This window comes from Pelobates fuscus, chromosome 7 (assembly GCF_036172605.1).
Source record: "Pelobates fuscus isolate aPelFus1 chromosome 7, aPelFus1.pri, whole genome shotgun sequence".
NCBI classification, from domain to species: domain Eukaryota; kingdom Metazoa; phylum Chordata; class Amphibia; order Anura; family Pelobatidae; genus Pelobates; species Pelobates fuscus.
The window spans coordinates 72656884-72681059 of record NC_086323.1 but is presented as its reverse complement, the minus strand read 5'-3'; the positions used below and the strand labels follow the sequence as shown (position 1 = coordinate 72681059).

Sequence of the window (24176 nt, the reverse complement as noted above, 5' to 3'; positions counted from 1 at the left end):
GCTTCCCCGTTTGTCAAGGCTCACCCCTTTTGTTACTTACCTGGGTCCAGCGTCAATGTTCCTCGGTGCTGGCTCAGCTCTGCCCACGCTACTCCCCCGCCGACATCCGCCGGCAGGGGAGACCTAATGCGCGTCAATGGCCGCGCACTTGTTAGGATTTCCCCTTAGGAAAGCATTGCTCAATGCTTTCCTATGGGGATTCCGGTGACGCTGGAAGTCCTCCTGCATAATGTGAGGATGTCCAGCTTCATTTTTCATCAGTCCCCCCTATGAAATGTTAGATTCTAAGAGATAAAACTTTATTAAGTTAGTACCAGGAAGACGTGTTAACCCAAAGGCACAGAAACCCTGTGGCCGCTAGCTAGGTGTTAATGCAAAGTGCAAGACTGTCCTTAGATCTGACCCTGATAGGCTAACTCATCCGTCAGTATGGCTCTCGAACACTTCACACCCATGGGTGTCCCATGGCAGCTAACCCACCACTTCTCCACACGGGGCCTTTACCATTCACTGACAGATGCTGTCCCTAAGCTAGTCCCTTCCTAGAATTCCTGCACTTTATCAACAAAAGGGATTGTTTGCAGCGGCAGACAGGGTGAGTTGATGTCTTGGAAATCTTGGTCATCAACTTCGAGATGGGTGAAAGTGGGTGCCGCTTGGTCAACAGTCTTCATGAGGGATTTTCTCAGACATGGGAGGATACAACAAAAGAGAAGAGCAAAGATAAAAAGAAAAATTAGTATAGCCATACCAATATGCATTAAAGCCTTTTGCCATCCTGTCATCCAACCAAACCATCTTTCCCAGGGATCTTTTATCCCAGAATTCCTTTTTAACTCTTCAGACAGGTCATTTAATTTCTCTATGGCTAATGTAACTTTACCATTAGGGCCTGTGTTTTCTGGGATATAGGTACAACATGTCATGGTGTCGGGCAAAATTTTACAAACCCCTCCTTTTTCGGCTAAGATCATATCTAGGGCCATTCTATTCTGAAAAGCCATTTGGGATGTGGCCTGCAACTGTTCGGCCAATCCCTGGAGGGCGTCTCTGGTATAATTAACAAAACGCTGTTGATTATAATAAATGTAATTTATCCAATTTAAATTCTTGTTTGTGGTAACTATGGCAAAAAGTGATTCAAATCCTGCAGCAACTTCATCTCTTGCTTTAAACTCATTGGGCACCCCCCTAGGCACTCCAATGGCATCAATATACACATGAGGATCAAAACTTCCTTTCACTGGGGCGTCACGGCATTCCATCCCGCCGCCCCCCAATGGTTACAATTGTGCCCCCATTGCTTGTCAACTACACAAACATATGGGTCTTTTGAATGAGGGATATCTCTGTAGATACTCTGGATTTGTGATGTGGGGAACGGGCATTCTACAATATCACAATAGTCAAAGGTGTAAGTAGCCACATGGGTGCACGATGAATTGTACCAGAAGGTATACCCACTAATATCTTTGGTGATGGCTACTTGCTGGGCCTTTATGAGGCTAATTAAGGAGAAGGTGTACCAGAGGTACATGCTTGTGCGGTATCTGCTTCCTCGGGGGCTGGAGATTTTTTGCAGTGGGAAGCGTGGATCCAATTTGGCCTACCGGCCAGTTTGACGGAGGTCGCGGTAATCAGGAGAACTTGGAATGGACCGTCAAATCTTGGTTCCAGGGTATTTTTCCGCACAAATTTCTTGACCAGAACCCAATCTCCGGGGAGCAGGTTATGGGTACCTGTATCCAATTCGGGATCTGGAATTGAAGAGAAAACTTGGGCATGTATTTTGTTCAAGGCACTTGCAAGTTCAGTTACATAATCTACTAAAACATCTGATTGGAGCTGTAACTGCTGAGGATAATAACAACCTAGTCTGGGTGCTGTCCCAAATAGAATCTCATATGGGGACAGTGAATGCTTCCCTCTAGGTGTGTGCCTAACACTAAATAAAGCTATTGACAGGCTTTCTGGCCAGGGCATTTTCGTTTCTTGTGACATTTTTAACATTCTGGCTTTTAGAGTGCCATTCATGCGCTCTACTTTACCACTACTTTGTGGGTGGTAAGGGGTGTGGAAGGCTAGGGTCACCCCTAGAGCAGTCCAAATTTCTTTAGTCACTGTTGCTGTAAAGGCTGGGCCTTGATCACTTTCAATGACTTCTGGGAGTCCGAACCTACATACTATCTCTGTAAGTAGGCGTCTTGCGGTTGTTTTTGCAGTGATATTGGCCACTGGGTAGGCCTCTGGCCATCCTGAGAACATGTCCACTATGACTAGTGCATATTCATGGGGCCCACTCTTGGGCATTTGGATGTGGTCAATTTGAATTCGCTGGAAGGGGTACATGGGCTTTGCCAGGTGTTTTGCAGGCACCTTGATTGGTCTTCCTGGATTGCATTTTGCACAAATGACACAGGCCTTACAGAAGCTGCTGATCAATGTTGTGATTCCGGGTGCTTCATAATACTTCTGTATGAGGGCGGCCATCAATTCCTTTGACAGGTGTGCAGGCCCATGTGCCCATTGGACAACTGCTGGATATAAATTTTTTGGAAGACAAAATTTGAAGTTGTTGTAATATACTCCGTCCTTTTGGACAGCTCCTTTCTTTTTCCATTTCTGGATTTCTTCAGGAGTGACTGCAGCTTGCTGTTCTCGCAAAATTCGCAAATCAGTAGGAAGAGTTTGCAGAGCAAAAATAGGGACTTCTTCTTCTTCTTGTCCGGACACTTCTTCATCCACTTCCTGCAGATCCCTGGCTGCTAGCTTAGCAGCCTGATCAGCCAAATGGTTGCCCTTTGCTTCATCTGTATCCAATTTCCCATGGGCCTTTACCTTCAAAACGGCCACTTCTTTAGGGAGTAGGAGGGCATCCATTAGCTTCTTGATTGCAGTACTATGCTTGACTGGTGTACCGGCGGTGGTAAGAAATCCTCTTGTCTTCCAAATTAGGCCGAAGTCATGTGCCACGCCCAGAGCATATCTTGAATCTGTATAGATGTTGGCACGTTTTCCTTCGGAAATTTTGCATGCTGAAGTCAGAGCCTGTAATTCAGCTTCTTGCGCAGACATTGCTGGCGGTAAGGATGATGATTTGATAACTTCATCTGTTGTGGTTACGGCATATCCTGTATGATATCTTCCTTCTTCATCAGCATATCTTGAGCCGTCCACAAACAGGGTAAAATCTGGATCTAGTAATGGATTCTCATGCACAGTTGGTAGGTGCACTGTCTCCATTTTCATCTGTTCAAAACAGTCATGAGGTGTTTCGGGGTCATAATCATTCACTATGACCAGATCTTGAAATTCTTTTTCTAGGAAGTGGCGTGGCCATGCTTCCAGAAGGTCAGTTGTTGGGTATTTGACAATACCATTTTCCTGTAGCTGTTCTTCATCCATGGTGGCCCATAACTTTGCCATGGGCCCAAGATCATTCCACGACCTTGTCTTCAATTTGGTAACAGGAATATGTGGGATAGCAGTATCCCAATGGCGGTAGAGGTAGTTAAGTTGTTGAGGTAGTTGGACCAAGACCATGCTATTGCCTTCAGAGTCACAATAGAAATCTTGAGCAGTGAGCTTCACATCAGTCCAGTGGTAAAGCTCATCTTCATAGCAAGGTTCGGGAGTAATGTTTGGTTTGTACCACATGGTACAGAAGGCGTAATCTGGGCCTTCACAGAGAGGCTTCTCATCTTCATAAAATGTCAAATGTGGATGCATGACTTTCTTGATACATCCACAAAGCAGGTAAATGTAGGTTTCATCCGTGATAAATCCATAATAGATACCCCCCTCAGGGAGTGGAAGAAGAGTGGATGGGTTAAGAACTTGACATCTTTGGATGGAAATGTTGTCAGGTAGAAGAAGATGGCACTGGAGGCGTAGGTGTCTGGCTGGAGACACGTGCTTGAGCTGGACTTGGTTGATGATGGCAGAAATGTCATGAGGGGCCAAAACAACCAGGGGGTGGCCAAGGACCAGGTCTGAGGTTCTTTCTATGAGCTCTCTTGCAGCAAAAACAGCCCTGAGACAGGAAGGAGTCCCTCTGGCCACAATGTCCAGTTGACATGAGAAATATCCAATAGGCCTCTGGCGGCCTCTTAAGTCATTAGTTTGGGTAAGAACTCCTGTTGCGTGGCCTTGTCTTTCAGAGACAAATAATTTGAAAGGTTTGGAGTAGTCAGGTAGGCCCAAGGCAGGAGCAGAAGCAATGGCACGTTTGAGAGCATTGAAATTGTCCAGAGCTTCATTAGTCAAACAGAAAGGGTCAGACTTAAGTGCGTCATAGAGAGGTTGCATGAGCAGGGAGGCTTCTGGGATCCATGCTCTGCAGTAGGAAATGAGGCCTAGGAAGGCATGGAGAGATTTTGAAGTCCTTGGAGTTGGAATATCCAGTACAGCTCTTACCCGGTCCCGAGTAAGATGTCTGGTACCTTGAGATAGGCAATGTCCAAGGAAAACTACTGAGGGTTGGCAGAACTGTAGCTTGATGAGCGAAGCTTTGCATCCTTGTTCTGCCAAATAACAAAGAAGACTAATTGAGCACTTTTCAGTAGTGGGTATATCATCTCCACAGAGCAGCAAATCATCCACATACTGGAGCAGAACAACTTCTGGGTGCTCAGCTTGCCATGGGTCAAGGATGGTGGCCATGGCCTTTGCAAATTGACTTGGAGAATTTTGTGCCCCTTGGGGCATGACAGTCCAGGTATACTGTTGCATCTCATGGGTGAAAGCAAACAGGTATTGGCAGGATGGGTCCAGTGGGACACTGAAAAAGGCATTTGCTAGGTCAATGACTGTGAAAATTTTTGCAGATGGTGGGACTCCAGAGAGCAGAGTATGGGGATTTGGTACAAGAGGGGTGTCCAGGACAGTGGCTTCATTGACGGCACGGAGATCCTGAACCATCCTGTACTTCTCTGGCTCACCTTTTGGAGTTTTCTTTTTCACAGGAAATAGCGGGGTATTGCATTCAGATTTACATTTTACCAAGGCACCCTTCTCCAAGAGTGCCTTGATCTGGGTAGAAATGGCTGCAGCCTGTGCTGGTTTTAAAGGATATTGTGGTTTTCTTGGTAACTTAGCTCCTGGGATAAGCTTTACCACCACAGGGGGAACATTTAGGTGACCTATGTCCTCTGGGCCTGAGGACCATAACTTGGCGGGCACCTGTGTTTTTAATACTTCTGGGAAATTGGACCTTAATTCTGCTGCTTCCTCACGGGGCTTTTCTAAATGCAGCATCAGAGGCAATGAGCACAAGGCTGAGGTGTCTGATTCAGATAGGGGTGTAGACATTTCTACCTGACCGTCTGGGGTAAAGGTGATAGAGGCTTGCAGGCGTGAAAGAACATCAGCACCTAACAGGTTAATTGGGCATGTGGAGGATACCACAAAGCGAGCAAGCAGGCTAGAGCCAACTCGTAGTGGAGTTGTTAGAGGGCTATGCCTTGGCTGGCCATCTACTCCAACACAAGAAACATCAATATTGGACAGGAAGGATGGGTCTGGCAGGTCTTGTTCTCGCAGAACACTACGGGCTGCACCTGTGTCAACCAGAAATGTGGTAGGGTGGCCTTCAATGGGCAAAGTCACTGTGGCAAGTGGCCCCCCCTTATCCCCTGTAGACACTGCCATTACAGGGGTTACAGACACAGGCTTGCCAATTTCCTAATCATCGGGTTCCTCAATTATCGGAACCTCTTTCTCGGCCTTGGGGGCCGGGGCAGGCCTGGATGGCTTTCTTGGCTCTCTCTTGGGTTCTGGGCAATCACTTTTAAAATGTCCCTTAGCCTTACAATTAAAGCAATGGCCATCCTCCGGTCGGACGCCCTTGGGAACAGGGGTAGAGCGGGAGACCATGAGAGGAGCTGAAGTGGGTCTTCTTGGGGTCTGAGCAGATTCTAACCCTCTGGCAACTAAGAGCAGGGTATCCAGAGGAACAACCTTATATTCTGGGCGGGCAGCAATGATTCCCTTGCGTATAGAGTCTTTAACACCTTGGACAAACGCACCTGACAGCATTTGTGAATGAATCTTGTCAGTAAGATCAAACCCCAAATCTGTAAACATTTGATACAGTCTTGCGTGAAACCTTTCCACTGATTCTCCTTTATCTTGAATAACATCAGTAAGGCCAGCAGCCTGATCTGCAAGTTTGTCCTTAGCCCATTCTCTTAATTGGGTGCAAAAGGTTACCCCGGAGGGGTAATCAACATCACTGGAAAGCAAATCTGTACTGAGGTGACGGGCCATGCTTGGCCAATATGCATCCCCTGCTTTAATAGCACAAATGCTGAGTAGATCACGCCATGCGGCGGAATAAGTCTTTTGAATTTGAACTATCCCTCGGTAGAAGGGCATAGGCTGCTTTTCTGGGTCAGGGAGTGATTTCATTAGAGCACTAGCTTGAGTGGGGTTGAAAGCAACATATTTAGGAGGGGCCCGTTCTCCCCGACCCTTGTGGCCGAAGGGGTCATCGATAGAACGATGAGCTGAGGCTCCCGCAGCAACCTCCGATGAGACATGGGACACCCTGTCCTCCTCTTCGTCATCGAATTCTATGATATTGGCTCTCTTACGCGGTGCAGGGCCCGCGTGAGGTGAAAGGATCGGGGGTTGGGAAAGAGCCCCAGATGCAGGGGTGGCTAGCGAGTCATAACCTGGGGACAGGTAGTCACCGGGGATTACCGGCATCAGGGCTGAACTGGGGGCCGCCATATTGGAGGCGGGGAAAGGTGTTGCATTAGGATTAAGGGAAGAAGTGGCGGCCATGTTTGATATGGGCACTTCCGGGGCAGACTGAGCCGGACTGGGCATGACCGGAACCTGGGGAGTGGCTTGGGGAAAGGGAGGGTAACCGGGGTAGGGCAGGGCCATGGGATATGGGAAGGGGTAGGGCCAGGCAGGGGAGGGCAGAAGAGTAGGGTGGGTAGGTACATTTAAGGAGGTAGGATATTGGACTGGGGCGGAGCTGGTTATGGGAGGAGACAGGACGGGATTGGTAGGGATGGGTGCAGAAGGAGGAGTCGGAGCAAGGGAGGGAGGGGTAGTTAGTTGGGCGGATGCTGACGGGAGGGGATTAGCCATGGAGAGGGATTGCAGGGAGGAAATGGCAGATGAGATGTTAGGATTAGGCATGGAAGGGAGCGTGGGGATGGATGAGGATGATGGGACTGTTAGAGAAGGGGAAGGGGTAAAGAAAGATCCGTCAGAATTCAGGACCGGGCAGACAGGGGAGGTGATGGGATGGGATTCGGGAGGATTGGGAGTGGGGAACATAGTCAGCTGGCTATCACCTATTGCTGACTGAACCTTGGGGATAGACATCCCCTGGGCGCCATTTTTTTACATACTTTTGCCATCTTCTCAACACCTTTAACCATCTCTTCACCCTCTCTGTTCTCTACTAAATCACATGCTAACCAGCCCTTGCTGGGCTTATCTAAATCCTGTCCCATAGTCCCTTTACCCCTATACCAGCGTCCTAGATATAGAGAGAGAGAAGGAAAATTGAACAGGAACGTCTACAATGCTCGACTGCCACCCGAGAACCGTGGGACTTTCTCAGGTGCGTCTTCCCAAAACGTAGACCAGTCACTGAATCCGCCTACCCGGGGTGGTAGACACGGATTGGAGCGAAGTGAGAAGTGTGTGACCAATCACTTCTCTTTTAAGAGGAATGGGAGTGGATAGTATAATAATATAGAAAGTGTAGAAAAGATGAAAGGCAAGGAAAAATCCTTAGAGACAGACACAGGAGTTCATGAGACTCCTCATTAAACAAACAAGACAACAATACAGTTGAAATACAGTGCATGCATCACAGTTCAAATAAAATCAACAGTAATTCCTTTCCTTTACTCGTGTGCTTACTCCAAAGTCACCTCCCTCAATCCCGTAGTGTCTCCACTACCTGCAGCCGCGGAAAACAACTGACACCGGTCCGAGTTCCGCCAGCCTCCCTCGACACAGCAGCCCACTAATAGTGTCTGCGCTACCCTCACCCTTGTAGTGCCCCTATAAAAACCCACTTTATAAGTCTCACTACTCCGTGGCGATGAAAACAGCAATGCCTGCCCGAATTCATCCACCACAAATACAAATCTGTTTTCCTGGCACTGCAGGTCCCCTCTTCCTCCCACCCCCCATCCCAGGTTGCTGAAGGGGTTAAAAACCCTTCAGCGACTTACCTGTATCCAGCGCCGATGTTCCTCAGCACTGGTTCAGGATCCGCCCACGCTCCTCCCCCGCCGACGTCATCCGACGGTGGAGACCTATTGCGCATGCATGGGTGGCGGCGGGGGAGACCTAATGCGCATGCGCGGCAATACCGCGCACGCGAATTAGACCTCCCCATAGGAAAGCATTGAAATGTGCTTTCAATGCTTTCCTATGGGGATTTCAGCAACGCTGGAGGTCCTCACATTGAAAATCTGTGCTATAAACCAGGAAGTGCCCTCTTGTGGCTGTCTAGTAGACAGCCACTAGAGGAGGAGTTAACACTGCAATGTAAATATTGCAGTTTATGAAAACTGCAATATTTACAGTTGCAGGGTTAAGGATAGTGGGAGTTGGCACCCAGACCACTCCAATGGGCAGAAGTGGTCTGGGTGCCTGGAGTGTCCCTTTAAGGATATAATTTTTCAATGTAGGGTAATAGCTTCTGGATCCAAGAATTAATCTGACTGCCATTCTAGGGTCAAGAAGGAATTTTCTTTCCTAGTTTGTTGCAAAATTGGAAGTGCTTCAAACTGGGTTTTTCTTTTGGTGTTTTTTTTTTTGCCTGCTGAACTTGATGGACGCAAGTCTCTTTTCAGCTATGTAACTATGTAGTGGTCTCAGTGCAGTAGCTGCTTTTAGACAAGGTATTCCTTCTCATATTCCTCATTATTTTTTGTTGATTGATTCAGCATTATGGGCTATATTAACCGCGCCCCATCAATAAGACAGTATATGATGATCTTACAGTAACAGCTCTGCAACATTACCTCCCAATTTTGAGGATTATTCAATAATGCAATAATACTGCTCCATATCTGTGCTTGGCATGGGTCTATGGTAGGAACCCAGTAAGAACGAAGATAATTGTTAACAAGGATTATGTAGCTGTTTTTTTTATTTTATTTTTAAACTGAATTTAAAAAAACAAAAAATACCGGTACTTAAATACTCACAGGTTCCATGCTGAAGAAATATTGTTGCGTGGGGATAGGGAATGAAGGATTATTACATTAAAGGGACACTATAGTCACCTGAACAACTTTAGCTTAATGAAGCAGTTTTGGTGTATAGAACATGCCCCTGCAGCCTCACTGCTCAATCCTCTGCCATTTAGGAGTTAAATCCCTTTGTTTATGCACCCTAGTCACACCTCCCTGCATGTGACTTGCACAGCCTTCCATAAACACTTCCTGTAAAGAGAGCCCGATTTAGGCTTTCTTTATTTGAAGTTCTGTTTAATTAAGATTTTCTTATCCCCTGCTATGTTAATAGCTTGCTAGACCCTGCAAGAGCCTCCTGTATGTGATTAAAGTTCAATTTAGAGATTGAGAAACAATTATTTAAGGTAAATTACATCTGTTTGAAAGTGAAACCAGGTTTTTTTTTTCATGCAGGCTCTGTCAATCATAGCCAGGGGAGGTGTGGCTAGGGCTGCATAAACAGAAACAAAGTGATTTAACTCCTACATGACAGTGAATTGAGCAGTGAAATTGCAGGGGAATGATCTATACACTAAAACTGCTTTATTTAGCTAAAGTAATTTAGGTGACTATAGTGTTCCTTTAAATTTTACTACAAGTGCATCCTCGCTATCAACTTTGTATGGCAGAATTGTATTCCAAGACTTGCATCATGGTGTTGCATTTCTGCAGATTCTCGTTAATATAAAATGAGCCTCTGAGGAAGATCCTGCCAGGATAGGACAGGACAGCTCAGACACATCAGTCAGCATGAATTACAGGCCCTGCATTTCCTCTGAAAATGAATGCTTTTACGTACCTTGTTTGGGGAAGTGTTGAAACCCAGTATGCTGATCCAATATGTCATCATGGATACCTTTTAAGACTGTTAATTGTTCATGTGTGACTAAAAATGTCCTCCTTGCCCACATGCAGTTATTTTGCACCTTACAGATTAATAAACTCCCAGGCAGGAAAAAGGAGACTATAAATATTTTCATAGCCAAACGAGGAAGTAAGGCTTCTTTAAAGCAGTTTAACACTAAATAAGAGTCACTGGCGACCCAGAGACTCAGCCTTAAACAGCAGTGTGGTTAAGGCAAGGTTACACTCTTCCTTCTAGCCATACTCATTTATAGGTGCAATTGAAATTCTGATAGGCTGAAAGAGGTCAGCTGGCACTCTCAGCCAATCACAGTAACTCATTGCTGTTGAGGCCAGTGTTTCCCAATTAGCCCAAGCAGCACAGAGGGCGATGGGCTGCTGGGGGCTCTTGGGTAGCATTAAACCATTAAGAACTGTTTAACACTGAATTAAAGGAAAGTACCAGGGGACTCCAGACACTTTCACTAGTTCAATGAGATGAAGCAGTTATAGTGAGTACAGTGTCCTTTTAAACAAAATTATTCTTACTTACCTTATTTCCTAAGCCGCGCTTGTGTCTCCATAGTTCCTGCTCAGCCCCAGGTGAGATCATCAGTGATGTTGGTCTTGGACAAAAAACTCATAACCTCTGCTATTAAACATCCATATGCTTTTATTTCATTTTCAAAACAATTGTACATATCGATAGTAACAAGTAGTACAATAAGTGTAGAATGTAGAATTACAATATTAATAATACAATAAAAATGAAAACCAAAAACTAACAAAGAAAAAAAAAACATAGTTTACATCCATGTAGTTACTAACATATAGTAATAAAAAAGGGGGTGGGGAGGAGTACAAGTATTTCAAATATGTTTTGTATAATTATGTTTTTAAATTATATTCTACATGGTAATTATTATAAGAAAATAAAATATTTTGTTTTGTCAGGTGGGAAACATGGTCAAAGTTTGTACTGAAGCCTAATTTTATCTTCCCAAGCTATCCATTCTTGTTTTAGAGTAGATATTTTTTCAGACGGAATACGAAGCGCTAGTTCATAACGTCTGTTATCAAAAAACATTGACAACTTAATTCACCGATGGTGTAACAGGTGATTTCCAATACTTTGGAATTGTTGATGTAGCTGACATCAGAAGGTGACCCAGCATAATTATTTTAAAATGCGGTAAATTAGGGAGATTTTTTAAATAGACAGAGACTTGGAGATAAAACCACGTTGAATTCTGTAATACTATTGATTAATGGATGGATTTCTTGCCAATATCGGACGTTATCCAAATTAAATTTGATTTAGTATTGCGGCATTGATCGCGTAATGATAATGGATAAGGTTTGGCAAACCCATACCTCCACTAATCCTGAGCTTTTGTAAAATGGATCATTTAATCCTACTTGTTTTTTTGCTCCAAATGAATGTTATAAGGGCAGAGTGAACATTTAGAAAAAAAAATAAAGGTAAAGAAAGGGGAATTGTCCTGAGAAAATATACAATTATTGGAAGGAGAGTCATCTTAACCTAATTAATCCCACCTAACCAAGACATTTCAACACTACACCGTCTCTCTAGATCTTCCCTAAGCTTGGACCAGATCTTACCCAAGTTACACCTATGCATCTTGGACAGGTTCTTGCACAAGTTAATGCCCAGATAAGAAATATGAGTCCCTTCAGTCAACGTCATACAGTTCTTTCATAGTGTTTAACTTATACTATGGTACAAAATATTGTAGAGCTTGTGTTTTATTTGTATTTAACTTATAGAATGAAATTTCACATAATTCTTGCAGAATAGACCTCAATGGAGTTAACTAGGTCAATGCGATCCGAAAAGGTCAATTTTATGTTCCTTATCCCCCACTACAAAGCCCTTAATATCTGCGGACTGGCGTATCATATCAGCCAAGGGTCCCATCGCCAACACAAATAGAAGTGGTGACAACAGACACCCCTGTCTGGTTCCATTAGATAGCATAACATTACCTGACATATATCCCGCTGCAGATACTCTTGCTGTTGGTTGACAGTTTAACGCGAACACAGCCATGATGAAAGGATTAGGTAAATTGAATCACGACAGAACTTTCATAAGGTAATCCCAATTAATTCTATCAAACGCCTTCTCCGCATCCAAAGGGAGGAGCAAAGAAGGTGTTTGCTCTAGCTTAATTTGGTGGATTATATTAATAAAATGGTGCGTGCCATCAGGTGCATGACAAATTACAATAAAGCTCACCTGGTCTTTGTCAATCAGGTACAGGATAATTTAAGTTCATTTTCCAGAATCTTGGAGTATATTTTAGTATCATTGTTTGTTTATTAATGAGATGGGACGAAAATTTTAGCACGCAATGGGTGCTTTGCCAGGTTTAGGTAATGTCACTATTTGGGCGTTTAAGGCCCCTCCCAGGATTTCTCCTATAGGAGTGCGGAGTTTAAATGCCAGAGTTTAAATGCCAGAGAAAGATCTATAATATGACATTGTGAAACCGTCAGGACCCGTGGCCTTACCAGTCAGGGTCATATTAATAGCGTCTGCAATTTCTGTTGAAGAGATGAGTGAATTTAGTATGTTTAATTTGTATGTTGAAATTTGATTCAAAGAAACCCTATCCAAAAATTAGCATATTTGTTCAGATGTTGTTTGTATAATATTAGGATCAAGGGCCAAATTGTATAATTTTTTTATAATAGTCCGCAAACATATATTGCTAATTCTAACAGGGTGAGTAATCTTAACTCCCTCGTCATTAATTAAATGCTGAGTTCTAGATTGGGAGATTCTGTGGTGTAATTTAGAGGCCAACAAAGATGAGGCCTTACCTTTGGCGTAAAAAACTTGTTTTAATTTCTTTACCATTAAGGCTGTGTATTCCTACTGAAGAGCGTTAATCTTATTTTTAACATCGAGGATCATTGCAGCAAGGGACGAGGAAGGGCCAAATTTGTTTGCCAGATTATAGAGTTATAGAGTTATACAATTCTTTTTCCAATTCTCTTACATTTTTCGATCTCATTTTCTTCAAATATGAAGCCCTTTGTATAAAGTGTCCTTTATGAGTGTTCCATAATGAAGTAACAAGTAAATTTGGATTTGAATTTTCCCTATATTTTTTTTTAAACTCGCAGTTTATTAAAATATGCAGTGAATATATAAGAGAATTCCCCACAACACTCAATACATGTATTTTACTTCTAATCTCTCCTCTGCTTATTTTTATATTTATTGGTTTTTATTTTTAGTGGTTTTTTTTCCCCTAGTAATTCTCGATAATGGAGTGAGTTGAATAAGGACACATACATGGGCCAGGGAATGGATCAAATCAGATCCTGCTGATTACTAGGAAATTCTAAGAACTTCCACATTTATTTTGTTTAACTCTTTTAAACGTCATCTTCGTTAAGTTCTTTTCAGAGCTAATGTTTCTGGCGAAGCTTAAAGTCAAGGTTTAACACCTAAGATGCTGCCTGGCTTGGGTGCCTGTTTCTTTTCTGTTTGATCATTGTACTGAGCAGAAAAGGGAATCCTTGATCATTGAGTGCAGGCTTACTCCATGCAAGAACTTTAAGGAACACTGTAGTTACTATGGCCAATTTATCTTGTTGAATTGCTTATAGTGTCTGAAGTCCCCTGGCACATTCCCTCCATTTTCGAGGAATTTAACATTTAACAAGGGTCCCTGCCCACCCACAGTCCTAATGGGGGTCTGGATAAGGCAGAGATTACACACTTTCTTGTAGTCCTATCAATTCATGTCAGCAATGGTTTTAGACAAGCTCTGATTGTGTGTGTGGGGGGGGGGGGGGGGGGTGGGGGGGAGGGGTGTAGTGTGTGTGGCAATGTATGTATGGGGGGCTGTGTGTGTATGGGTGGGCAGTGTATGTGTGTGTGTGTTGGACAATGTGTGTATTGAGGGGCCGTGTGTAAATGTGTATGGTGTGTGTGGGGCAATGTGTGTATGGGGGGCAGTGTGTGAATGTGTATGGGGGGCAGTGTGTGAATGTGTGGTGAGTAGGGTAGGGAGGCTTTCTTATAAAAAAATATATATTTTTTATTTTTTTTAAATAAATGTATTTCTCAATCCCTGATGGTCTGTGGGGAATCCCTGGTGGTCCCATTGGGTAGAGTGAACTCTAGCCCGCAGCTCCAGGGCTAGAGTTCACTCTCGCGAGATCCGGAGCGTTACCATGGTAACCGCGGCAACACTCTGTACTCACGAGAGAAGGACCCGGAGGAGCTGCAGCCTGAGCTCCCAGGTCCTCTCTCCCTCCATCCCCTGCTGGCTGCCAGCACGGTGCCTGCAGACCGGGGAGGGAGATCTTTGATCTCCCCTCCGGTCCGTGAAGGCACATTGCAGGACTGGCGCTTGGACAGTGCCAGCTCTGCATTAGCCGGCAAGGGAGAGCCTCAGGGGTGCCAGTGATTACTAGAGCAGCATTACTTTTGTGTTGTGACTTCTGACACACTAGAAGCAAGCCTCCCAACTATAACGGGTTTGGTGGTACAATACGAATGTTGAGCTTCTGTTCCACCATTCCTGGTTTGTTTTGTGCACTCAGGGAACTGTCTCCAGGAAACATAGCGTGCTAAGGGCACTATGCTAAGGGCACAAGGACCATGCAAAGAGCACTGCAACAGAGCTTTCTGCATGGTTTGCCCTGAATGGGGCAGTCCAACATGATTGGCAGTCAGTCTGGTTTAATTTAATAATTTTCCTTTTTAACTATAGAGAATTTCTTCTGAATTAAATAAATAAAATCCATCAGTTTATTAGTTTGTAATAAATCACTAGATGGCGCTATAAGTTGCTAAATGTTGCAGACGAGCAGGTTTGTATTTTCGAATACTGTTATAGCTGCAGTGGATATAAGGCACAGGAGTGCCCTAGAGCACCCCGGTCACCAATGTAAGTAGTCAAACCATATTAGAATGGTTTGATTTCTGTCCCCGGATCTGGTTGGCACCATTCCCTGCTTCCTCACAGTTTGAAGTGAGAGCCAGAAACACCTGCAAGGAGGACCAGATCATTTGATGAGAGAACCAACTGATCAGGCTTAGCTAAGTGAAGTGAAGAGTGTTTGGAGCTGTGCCCGGCAGAGCCCATGTAAAAAAGCCCAACCATTCTAAAATGTGCTCTGTAGTAGTTATGGTGCTTAGAGTGTTCTTTTAACCTTGTCTAATTACCAGATGACATTGTTTTGTAAAAGGTCGATCATGCATTATAGCTTTGTAACTGTCTTTCTGTGGGTGTTACAGTGTTTTGCACACACAACCACTAAGGGAAGTCCAAATGCAAGCACAACATAGTCAGAAACAAATGTTAGATAAACAGACAAACATATACTTTTTATTTAATGTGGATCCCAATCCAATTTCCCCTCAAAAGCTTTTATTAAAGGGACTATCTGAGGACCTTAACAAATATAGTTGTAGTAATTATGATGCAATGAGGCTGTGGGGGTAAGCTCTCCATTTTAGTTTCTGAATCCATCAGAACTGTTGCCCACCTTCTCTATCCAGCATCATAATGAGACATTTTGCTTTTATTTCTACTTGTATATTTGCTTCTTCGTGGTGTATAGTGATAACCTGTGAGTACTGCAGTCTGCGCTATTGCTGCAGCCTTTATTTTTTACTTCTTTATTGGCAAGTGATAATATTACATATGCAATCATTAGTTGAGATACATATTGCCTGTTTCAATTAAAAATGTTACATTTACAATCCACTTTTCCGTATTGTATTGATACCGGAGAAACTGACGGAAGCCAAGCACAGAGAGATGGACACAGGTTTCTTCAGGAAGGAAGAGATTCTTTATTCGGTTCACCGATCGGGACTCAGAGGGACTAATGTCACCAAAATACAGCAAGTTCTGAGCCCCGGACAATAGTGCAGGCTCCTTATATAGGCATATAACTCCTCCCATATTAAGCTCCACCCGCACATTCTCTTGACCAATCAATACAAATAAGAATTAACTTCCTGCTTGACCGCATGGCCTGTCCAGCACAATGGAGGAGGGGAATACTATATCCTGTATTCTCGCACATGCTCCGTACACTACTGATCGTATCTTGCCACGTGCAACTAACTGATCGATACGTCAGCATATGCACGTACACATGCCACGTGGTAATCTCGGCCTACTAAATGTATTTTTACCGAGATTCCACCACAGTATGTAATGTACAATACCTTGTGTTCTCCGTACCCTTCCATTGAGAGTTTTATGTGCATTAACATCATCATTGAAGTACTTCAGTTTTTCCGACATAGACTGTGCTAGAATAAGGAGGCACTATATCCATACCCATGTGTTTAGCTGAGTGGATTGCACAAATAAAAAATGTAAATTAACATGACTGGTAAAGTAAACTGAGAAAAAAGAGAGAACTAAACCCGCGGCACCGGAAAATGTGCTGCTACGGCATCTCCGTGCCGTGCCCATTCTTAGCGCAAGTTGTTAAAGGGACACTCCAGGCACCCACACCACTTCTGCTCATTGGAGTGGTATGGGTGCTAACTCCCACTATTCCTAACCCTGCTACTGTAATTATTGCAGTTTTTTTATAAACTGCAATAATTACATTGCAGGGTTAACTCCACCTTTAGTGGCTGTCTACTAGACAGCCAATAGAGGTCACTTCCTGGATTATAGCAAGGATTTTCCTTGCTAGAGCGTCGCTGGACGTCCTCACGCTGTGTGAGGACCTTCAGCGTCGCTCATTTCCCCATGGGAAAGCATTGCAATTCGTTTTCAATGCTTTCCCTATGGGGAGCACTAATGCACATGTGCGGCATTGCCGCGCATGCGCATTAGGTCTCCTCGGCCGGTGGGCGGGATCAGTCTCGCCCACCGGCTGACGGAATTAGAGGGAGGAGCGGCGCGGAGGAGGAGGCAGCGACGAGGGACATCGCCGCTGCCTCAGGTAAGTGACTGAAGGGGTTTTCACCCCTTCAGTAACCGGGGATTGGGGGGTGGGAGGGAGAGGGACCCTCCAGTGCCAGGAAAACAGATTGTTAGTCACAAAAGTATGTGTTAGTCACAAAATTTTCTCATTGGTCCCATACTTTGTTGAAGGTTTTCAGGGAGTTTCTTACTTGGGCCGTCAGTTTGTCCATTAGATCAGTGCTCCCCAACCTTTTTATCGCCGCGGACCGGTAAACGTTTGATAATTTTTTCCGTGGCCCGCTTGTTTTGATTTAATAAGACAAAAAAAAAAACAGTGAAAAAAACAGTAGTATACCAACTAGACTTAATTAATCAATCTGCTAAATTGAAGGGGGTCCAGGTGAACCTCACTAACACCCAAAGTGATAAACCAGAGAAAAAAAGTGGAAAACACCTTCAAATGAGCATGTAATCAATACAACCTGGAGAATATATCCAGAATATGAATATTCAATATGAGAATATAGTGCAATCTGAAATAATAAAAACATATATATCATAGCGTAATACAGTTTAAATAAAATAATAGGAGTGTAAAGCTAGATATTAAACTCACAAACGAAAATGCAAATCAGGCCTCTCACCCCCCTGGGGTATATAAGTATATGTCTTGATAGTAGATCAAAGACGAAGTATGTCTTAAAGAAATGGATAAAAAGAGCCATACATGGTGAAGTATGTATAAAATAGTAAAAAAAATATTTATTGGGAGCACTTACAGACATAAAATGGTAGTAGGCATATCTCCACTCTCAGTGGAACTGGATGGCAGTGTAGAAATAGACAGCACAAATCCAATTCGAAGTAGTAGAGAGCAGGAACAATGGATCAGCATACAAGTAAAAATAAAATATAAATTAAAATAGCAAGCAATAAAGTCCAATATCCAACGCGTTTCGTCCAGGTAAATAAAGGACTTCTTCAGGGATATGTAGAGAATCATCCGTGGAGGAGCTTCTTATACCCATCGCAATCTTCTTTCATGCCGTTCACCGGCAGCGTGCGTTCCAGATTGGAACGCAAGAGGGAACTTCCTGTATCGTCCGTCTTTCAAATTGCGCATGCGTGAAAAGACAAAGTTCTATGCGCTCGAGAATCAAGCGCGTTGATGCGCATGCGTGAGGTCTGAATAAAGAGAAAATGTACACAACAGGCGAACATGTCGCCATATGGATAAATACCAAGATCCACATACTGTAAAAAACCTATTTAAGCAAACCGGAACTAGAATAGGAACAAAGAAGTATATGTGAAGCCAATAACAAATAAATATGGCTATAAATCGTTACCAGGGGGGGCGGGGCCTGACCGCAGAGCCGAACGGTCGACATCCTTGTGGGCTCCTGCATGACTCCGCAATTTAACCGGTTTTCCCCGACCCAAACGCGACTTAAGCGGGCCGATAGAGCCAGCAATCGATGGGGAATGCCGAGAGGAACAGAATGATGCCCCTCAAGCGGCGAAACGAGAGTTTTATGCCCGACGGCCGTCGGAGGCCTAGTCAACGGGCGGGAGCAAGAGAGACGGCCGCTCTCCCCCCGCCAGGACTGGGGGCTTCGCTGTGGACAGATCCCTGTCCCCCCCCCCTGGACCGGTGGGGGTCATCCCGGTCCTCCAGCATAGGACACGTTCCCCTGGGACACAGACCCGTGCCACGCAGCCATGACAGCACCACGAGGCCTGGCCTGGCCAAGATGGCAGTCGACAAAGAGGCTCCTCTGCAACAGCGGAGCGATGAGGACTGGGCGGCGGCATTCCAGGCTAAATTCGACGCAATCTGCCAGCGCTTCTGGGACCGCATCGAGGATGGGAGCCCACGACCTGTACAGGTACCTGCCTCAACGGCACGAAGCCGGTGCGCCCCCCTTATCGCACAGACGGGCCATCCGACCCCAGCACAAGCACCGCGAAAGCGGTTTAAAGATACGGAGACCCGGAAGATAACACACAGACCGGGTGCATCCAGCACAAACCCGCCCCACAAAAGCCGGGCACAGGCGTCACAGAAGCGGGTGAGAGGATACTGCAGTCCGCCCATCACAAAGGGGGGCCCCAACAGACCGCTAACTCTAGGGCGCCCCTGCCAGACAAAACCCCTGCCGACACCACCCGCCAGCCGAACAGGCCTGAGGGGCAGAGACACCGGGCCACCGGGTACACATCTGACGAAACACAACTCCTCACCACAAACAGGACTGGAAAAGCCACGGCAGACTAGCACCCGCAAGTACAGCACTCACCCCTGGTGGCTGATGCCTCTGACTACGCTGAAGAACTTTAATTCTTTCCCAGACCGTACAGAGTCCCTGCTCTGTACCCTCATGCTGGACAGGTCGGTATGCCGGGTGGGCATAGGATGAAGGGGCTAACTTAAAGGAACACTATCACCGCTGGCAGCAACTCACAGCCCGGACACCCACCTCGCAATATGTGTTCCTATTTGAACTGTCAACGACAAATCTTATTTAGCATTACCCGGACATGCATGTTATTAGTTTCACGCAGTATGTTTAGCATATGATTAGATTACCTGACCCACCAGCACTAGCCTGCTCACATAACTAGCGCACTGCATTCACTTTTGTAGTTTACCAGCGTGATACGTTGATTACGTTCAGTTTCATTATTATCATTTACTCTAATCTCTTTTAATTTTTTGTCATTAATGCGCTACGAAGACAAACACCTAAACAACCAGCCTGCTCCATATCTTAAGCGCAATCAGCACTGTTCTATGCATGCCTAGCTTAGCCTGCTATATCATGAAAACAAAGTTTAATAGCTTGATACCCTAGATAACAATATTTAAGCGAGAGATAACAGTATCAAAGCTAGAGATAGAGATAACAGTATTGAAGCGAGAGATGACAGTATTGAAGCGAGAGATGACAGTATTAAAGCGAGAGATGACAGTATTAAAGCGAGAGACGACAGTATTAAAGCGAGAGATAACAAATATTAAAGCGAGAGATAACAGTATTAATGCGAGAGATTACAGTATTAAAGCGAGAGATAACAGTATTTAGCCATAGCATGTTACTATACATAAAATGAGGTTGATAATCTTAGGAGACGTTGATAATATGTTATGACGACCCTATCCTGTACAACTTTTGAAAGTCTCCCTCTCTTTTTCTGTACCCCTATAATCACATGCCTCAACAAAAATAAAGAATTAAAAAAAAAAAAAAAAAAAAAAAAAATAAATCGTTACCAGAATAGATGAATATATATTTAAAGACAAAGACATTATTTTAAACATGTATTTAGAAACTAAGGTATTATATAGAACATACCTAGAGAGATAAAAAAATAATAAATAATAAAATATAGAAATAAAATACAGCAAAAAAATATATAATAATACTATCAAAGAAGAAAAAAAAAAACCGTCACATATATTAAAAAAACACGCAGACACATACATAGTCAGAAAATCACAAACACAGTCACATAAAGACATAGACATGTGTGTATGTGTGTGTGAGCGGTGCAGTGTGTATGTGAGGGTGGCAGTGTGTGTGAGAGTTGCAGTGTGTGTATGTTTGGGGCGGTGTGTGTATGGGGGCAGTGTTTGTGGGGCAGTGTGTGTAGTGTGTGTATGGGGGCAGTGTGTGCAGTGTGTCTATGGGGGCAGTGTTTGCGGGGCAGTGTGTGTAGTGTGTGTATGGGGCAATGTGTGTAGTGTGTGTATGGGGCAGTGTTTGTGGGGCAGTGTGTCTATGGGGGCAGTGTTTGCGGGGCAGTGTGTGTAGTGTGTGTATGGGGCAGTGTTTGTGGGGCAGTGTGTGTAGTGTGTGTGTGGGGCAGTGTGTGTATGGGGCAATGTGTGTACTGTGTGTATGGGGCAGTGTGTGTAGTGTGTGTATGGGGCAGTGTTTGTGGGGCAGTGTGTGTAGTGTGTGTATGGGGCAGTGTTTGCGGGGCAGTGTGTGTAGTGTGTGTATGGGGCAGTGTTTGTGGGGCAGTGTGTGTAGTGTGTGTATGGGGCAGTGTTTGCGGGGCAGTGTGTGTAGTGTGTGTATGGGGCAGTGTTTGTGGGGCAGTGTGTGTAGTGTGTGTATGGGGCAGTGTTTGCGGGGCAGTGTGTGTAGTGTGTGTATGGGGCAGTGTTTGTGGGGCAGTGTGTGTATGGGGGGTAAGGAGGGTAGGGAGGCTTTTTTTATATTTATTTAATTAAACTTAATATATTCATGTCCCCCCTCCCTCCTCTCCCCCCTCTTACCTTTACTGTGAGGAGGGGGGACATTTCTTAGTCCCTGGTGGTCCGGTGGGGATTCCCTGGTGGTCCGGTGGTGGTGAGATGAACTCTAGCCCAGTTACAGGGCTAGAGTTCTCTCTCGCGAGATTTGGAGCGTTGCCGTGGTTACCGCGGCAACGCTCCAAATCTCGCGAGAGGAGGACCTGGAGGAGCTGCAGGTAAGAGCTCCCGGGTCCTCTCTCACTCCCTCCGCTGCCGGCTGTCAGCACAGTGCCTGCGGACCGGAGAGGGAGATCTCTGATATCCCCTCCGGTCCGCAGGCACATTGCAGGGCTGGCACTTGGGCAATGCCAGCCCTGCATTAGCCGGCAGGCTCGCACACCCCTGGGCGGCCCGGTACCGTTTGATCCACGGACCGGTACCGGTCCGCGGCCCGGGGGTTGGGGAACACTGCATTAGATGATTGTCCCTAATTTTGGCAATTACTAGCTTGAGTGGGAGCACTTCTGCATTAATCCACTTCTGTGCTAGTGCTCTATGAGCCACCAAGTAGATCATGTTTATGAGTTTCTGTTCTGGGTTGGTAAGGCCCTCTGTAGGCTTAGAGAGGAGACACACCCAGGGATCCAAACTAAGACGCCCCTGCAATACCCTAGAGCAGAGGTCGACCACCTTCCCCCAGAAGTCCCTCACCTTAGAGCAGGTCCACCACATGTGGATATAGCTTCCCTTGTCTCCACAGATACTTCAGCACGTGTCCATGGGGCTTAATCTCATGTGTTGTTGTTTGACTGGGGTAGTGTATCATCTAAATAAGGTTCTTAAGGACTGTTCCTGGAAGGTGACACACATGGAGGACTTGCCAGTCTATGCCTTCTAGCTTTTCGCCCATGTCAGCCTCCCATTGATCTGTCTATCTAAGTTTCCCCCATTCATTGACTTCAGAGCCAATGTGGCCATATAGGAGTGAAATTAACCTTGCTAGGTGCTTTTCTAAGAAGCATATCAGTTCAAAGAAGGTTAATGGAATGGTAGCTACTGCTTTTACATCTGCCCTCTTTGCAAAATCTCTAATTTGAAGTAATCTCCCGTATGTAGAGGGGCCAGTTCCTTCAATATTTCATAGGTGACTATCTCATTATCAACATAAAGGTGGGCATATCTCTGAACCCTGTGTTTTCTAGCCCATTATAGTTTCTGGCTCTCATTCCTGGTGGGAAAGCCCTGTTGTGAAGTATCGACGTCATGGGTGAGGAAAATCTGCTAAGGGAGTATTTAGCTGCCGTCACGTCCCATAGTCTGATAGAGTTAAGAATTGCCAGACATGTAGTCCGCATGAAGGCTCCGTATTCTTTGGGGAGCCAAATTAGACACTGAGGAAGGTCAGCTCCCATGAGTAAAGATTCTATCTGGACCCAGCATCTGTGGTCTGGGGGGGAAGTGCCAATGGGCTATTTGAGCTAGTTGTGCTGCTGGGTTATAAAAGTACAGGTCTGGTAGGCCAAGTCCTCCCCTATTCTTAGGTCTGTAAAGTAAGTTTCTTGCTATTCTGGGACGTCTCCTCTGCCAAGTTTGCAAAGTCTCCCCGTGTGATTCGGATTGGTAATGTCTGAAATAGAGTATTCTGGGAAGAATGTTTATGTTCAGGGAGTGTAAACTACTGATCCATGAGATTGGTTTGTCCGTCCATTGCTCCAGATCCTTAGTCAAGGTGCGGAGCAGCGGAGGGTAGTTATGTTGAAATAGTTGGTTGGAGTCTGCAGTGAGTTGTATATTAAGATAGGGAATTGCTGATTGCATGATTCCTAATTTTATATCTAGTGTGTATCTGTGCAGTGTCCGGGGCCAGGAGGTGGAAGGGCATCGCCATTGATTTAGTCAAGTTAACTCAATATCCCGACAGGGCTCCGTACCGGTCCAGTAACGCCGTGAAGTGTTCCAGCGTCTGGAGGGGCTCCGCAAGGGTAAGGAGTACGTCGTCTGCGTAAGCCGACACCTTAAATTGTTGGCCCGCTATCGTCACCCCCCGTATGTGTAGCCTTTAGCAGTGGCTCTAGGGAAATTGCAAACAAATGAGGGGACAGTGGGCATCCCACCTGGGTCCCATTACTCAGCGTGAATGGCGTCCTCCTCGATCCAGTGATTATCGTGTGAGCTTGCACTCCTGCATACAAGGCCTGTGTCGCCTTAACATACGGCTCCGGGAAACCCAGAGATTCAAGCAGGCTAAATAAATATGACCATTGGACTCTGTTCTCAGCATCAAATGTTAGTGCCAGAGAAGGCCTTCCGTCTCTGCCATGTGCCACGCTAGCACCGCTCCCCGATGTGGGATTTCGTTTAATTATCTGCCTGGCATAAATCCTACCTGGTCAGGGTGGAACATACGTGGAAGGAGCGGAGTGAGCCTGGCGGCTAGAATTTCAGCAAATATTTTTAAGTCCGAATTGATCAAGGAGATAGGTCTGTAATACGAACCTATTGTGTCACCCCTATCTGTTTTTTTGGAGTAGGATGACATTAGCTAGGGCAATATCTAAGTCCGAAGTGCCCCCCTGTAGGAAATAATTATAAAGGCAAGTTAGGTGTGGAATGAGGTCCTTCCTAAATTTCTTGTAAGATGCAGCCTTTTTTGTGCAGCAAAATCGCCATTGACCCAAAGGTCAACCAGATAAACCTGAACTGTTCCCAGGGCCGGTGCAAGGATTTTTACCGCCCTAGGAAAAAGAAAAATTTGCCGCCCCCCCATGTGACATCACAATGCCCCACCCATATGATCTGCCATATGAAATAACGCCAGTGCTGCAACACTGTGTTTACATTAAAAAGCCTGCAGGGACAGGCTATAGACACCGGAACCACTTCATTAAGCTGCAGTGGTTCTGGGGACTATAGTGTCCCTTTAATGTGAGGTTAATTAGAGATTAGTGTCACTAA

General features: G+C 45.1%; 1 protein-coding gene across 2 annotated transcripts in view; it reads left to right on the top strand.

Annotated features, from left to right (window-relative positions):
• Positions 1 to 24176, top strand: part of EXTL2 (exostosin like glycosyltransferase 2) — a 48521-nt gene that overhangs the window by 994 nt on the left and 23351 nt on the right. The gene's annotated exons all lie outside the window — the stretch shown is intronic.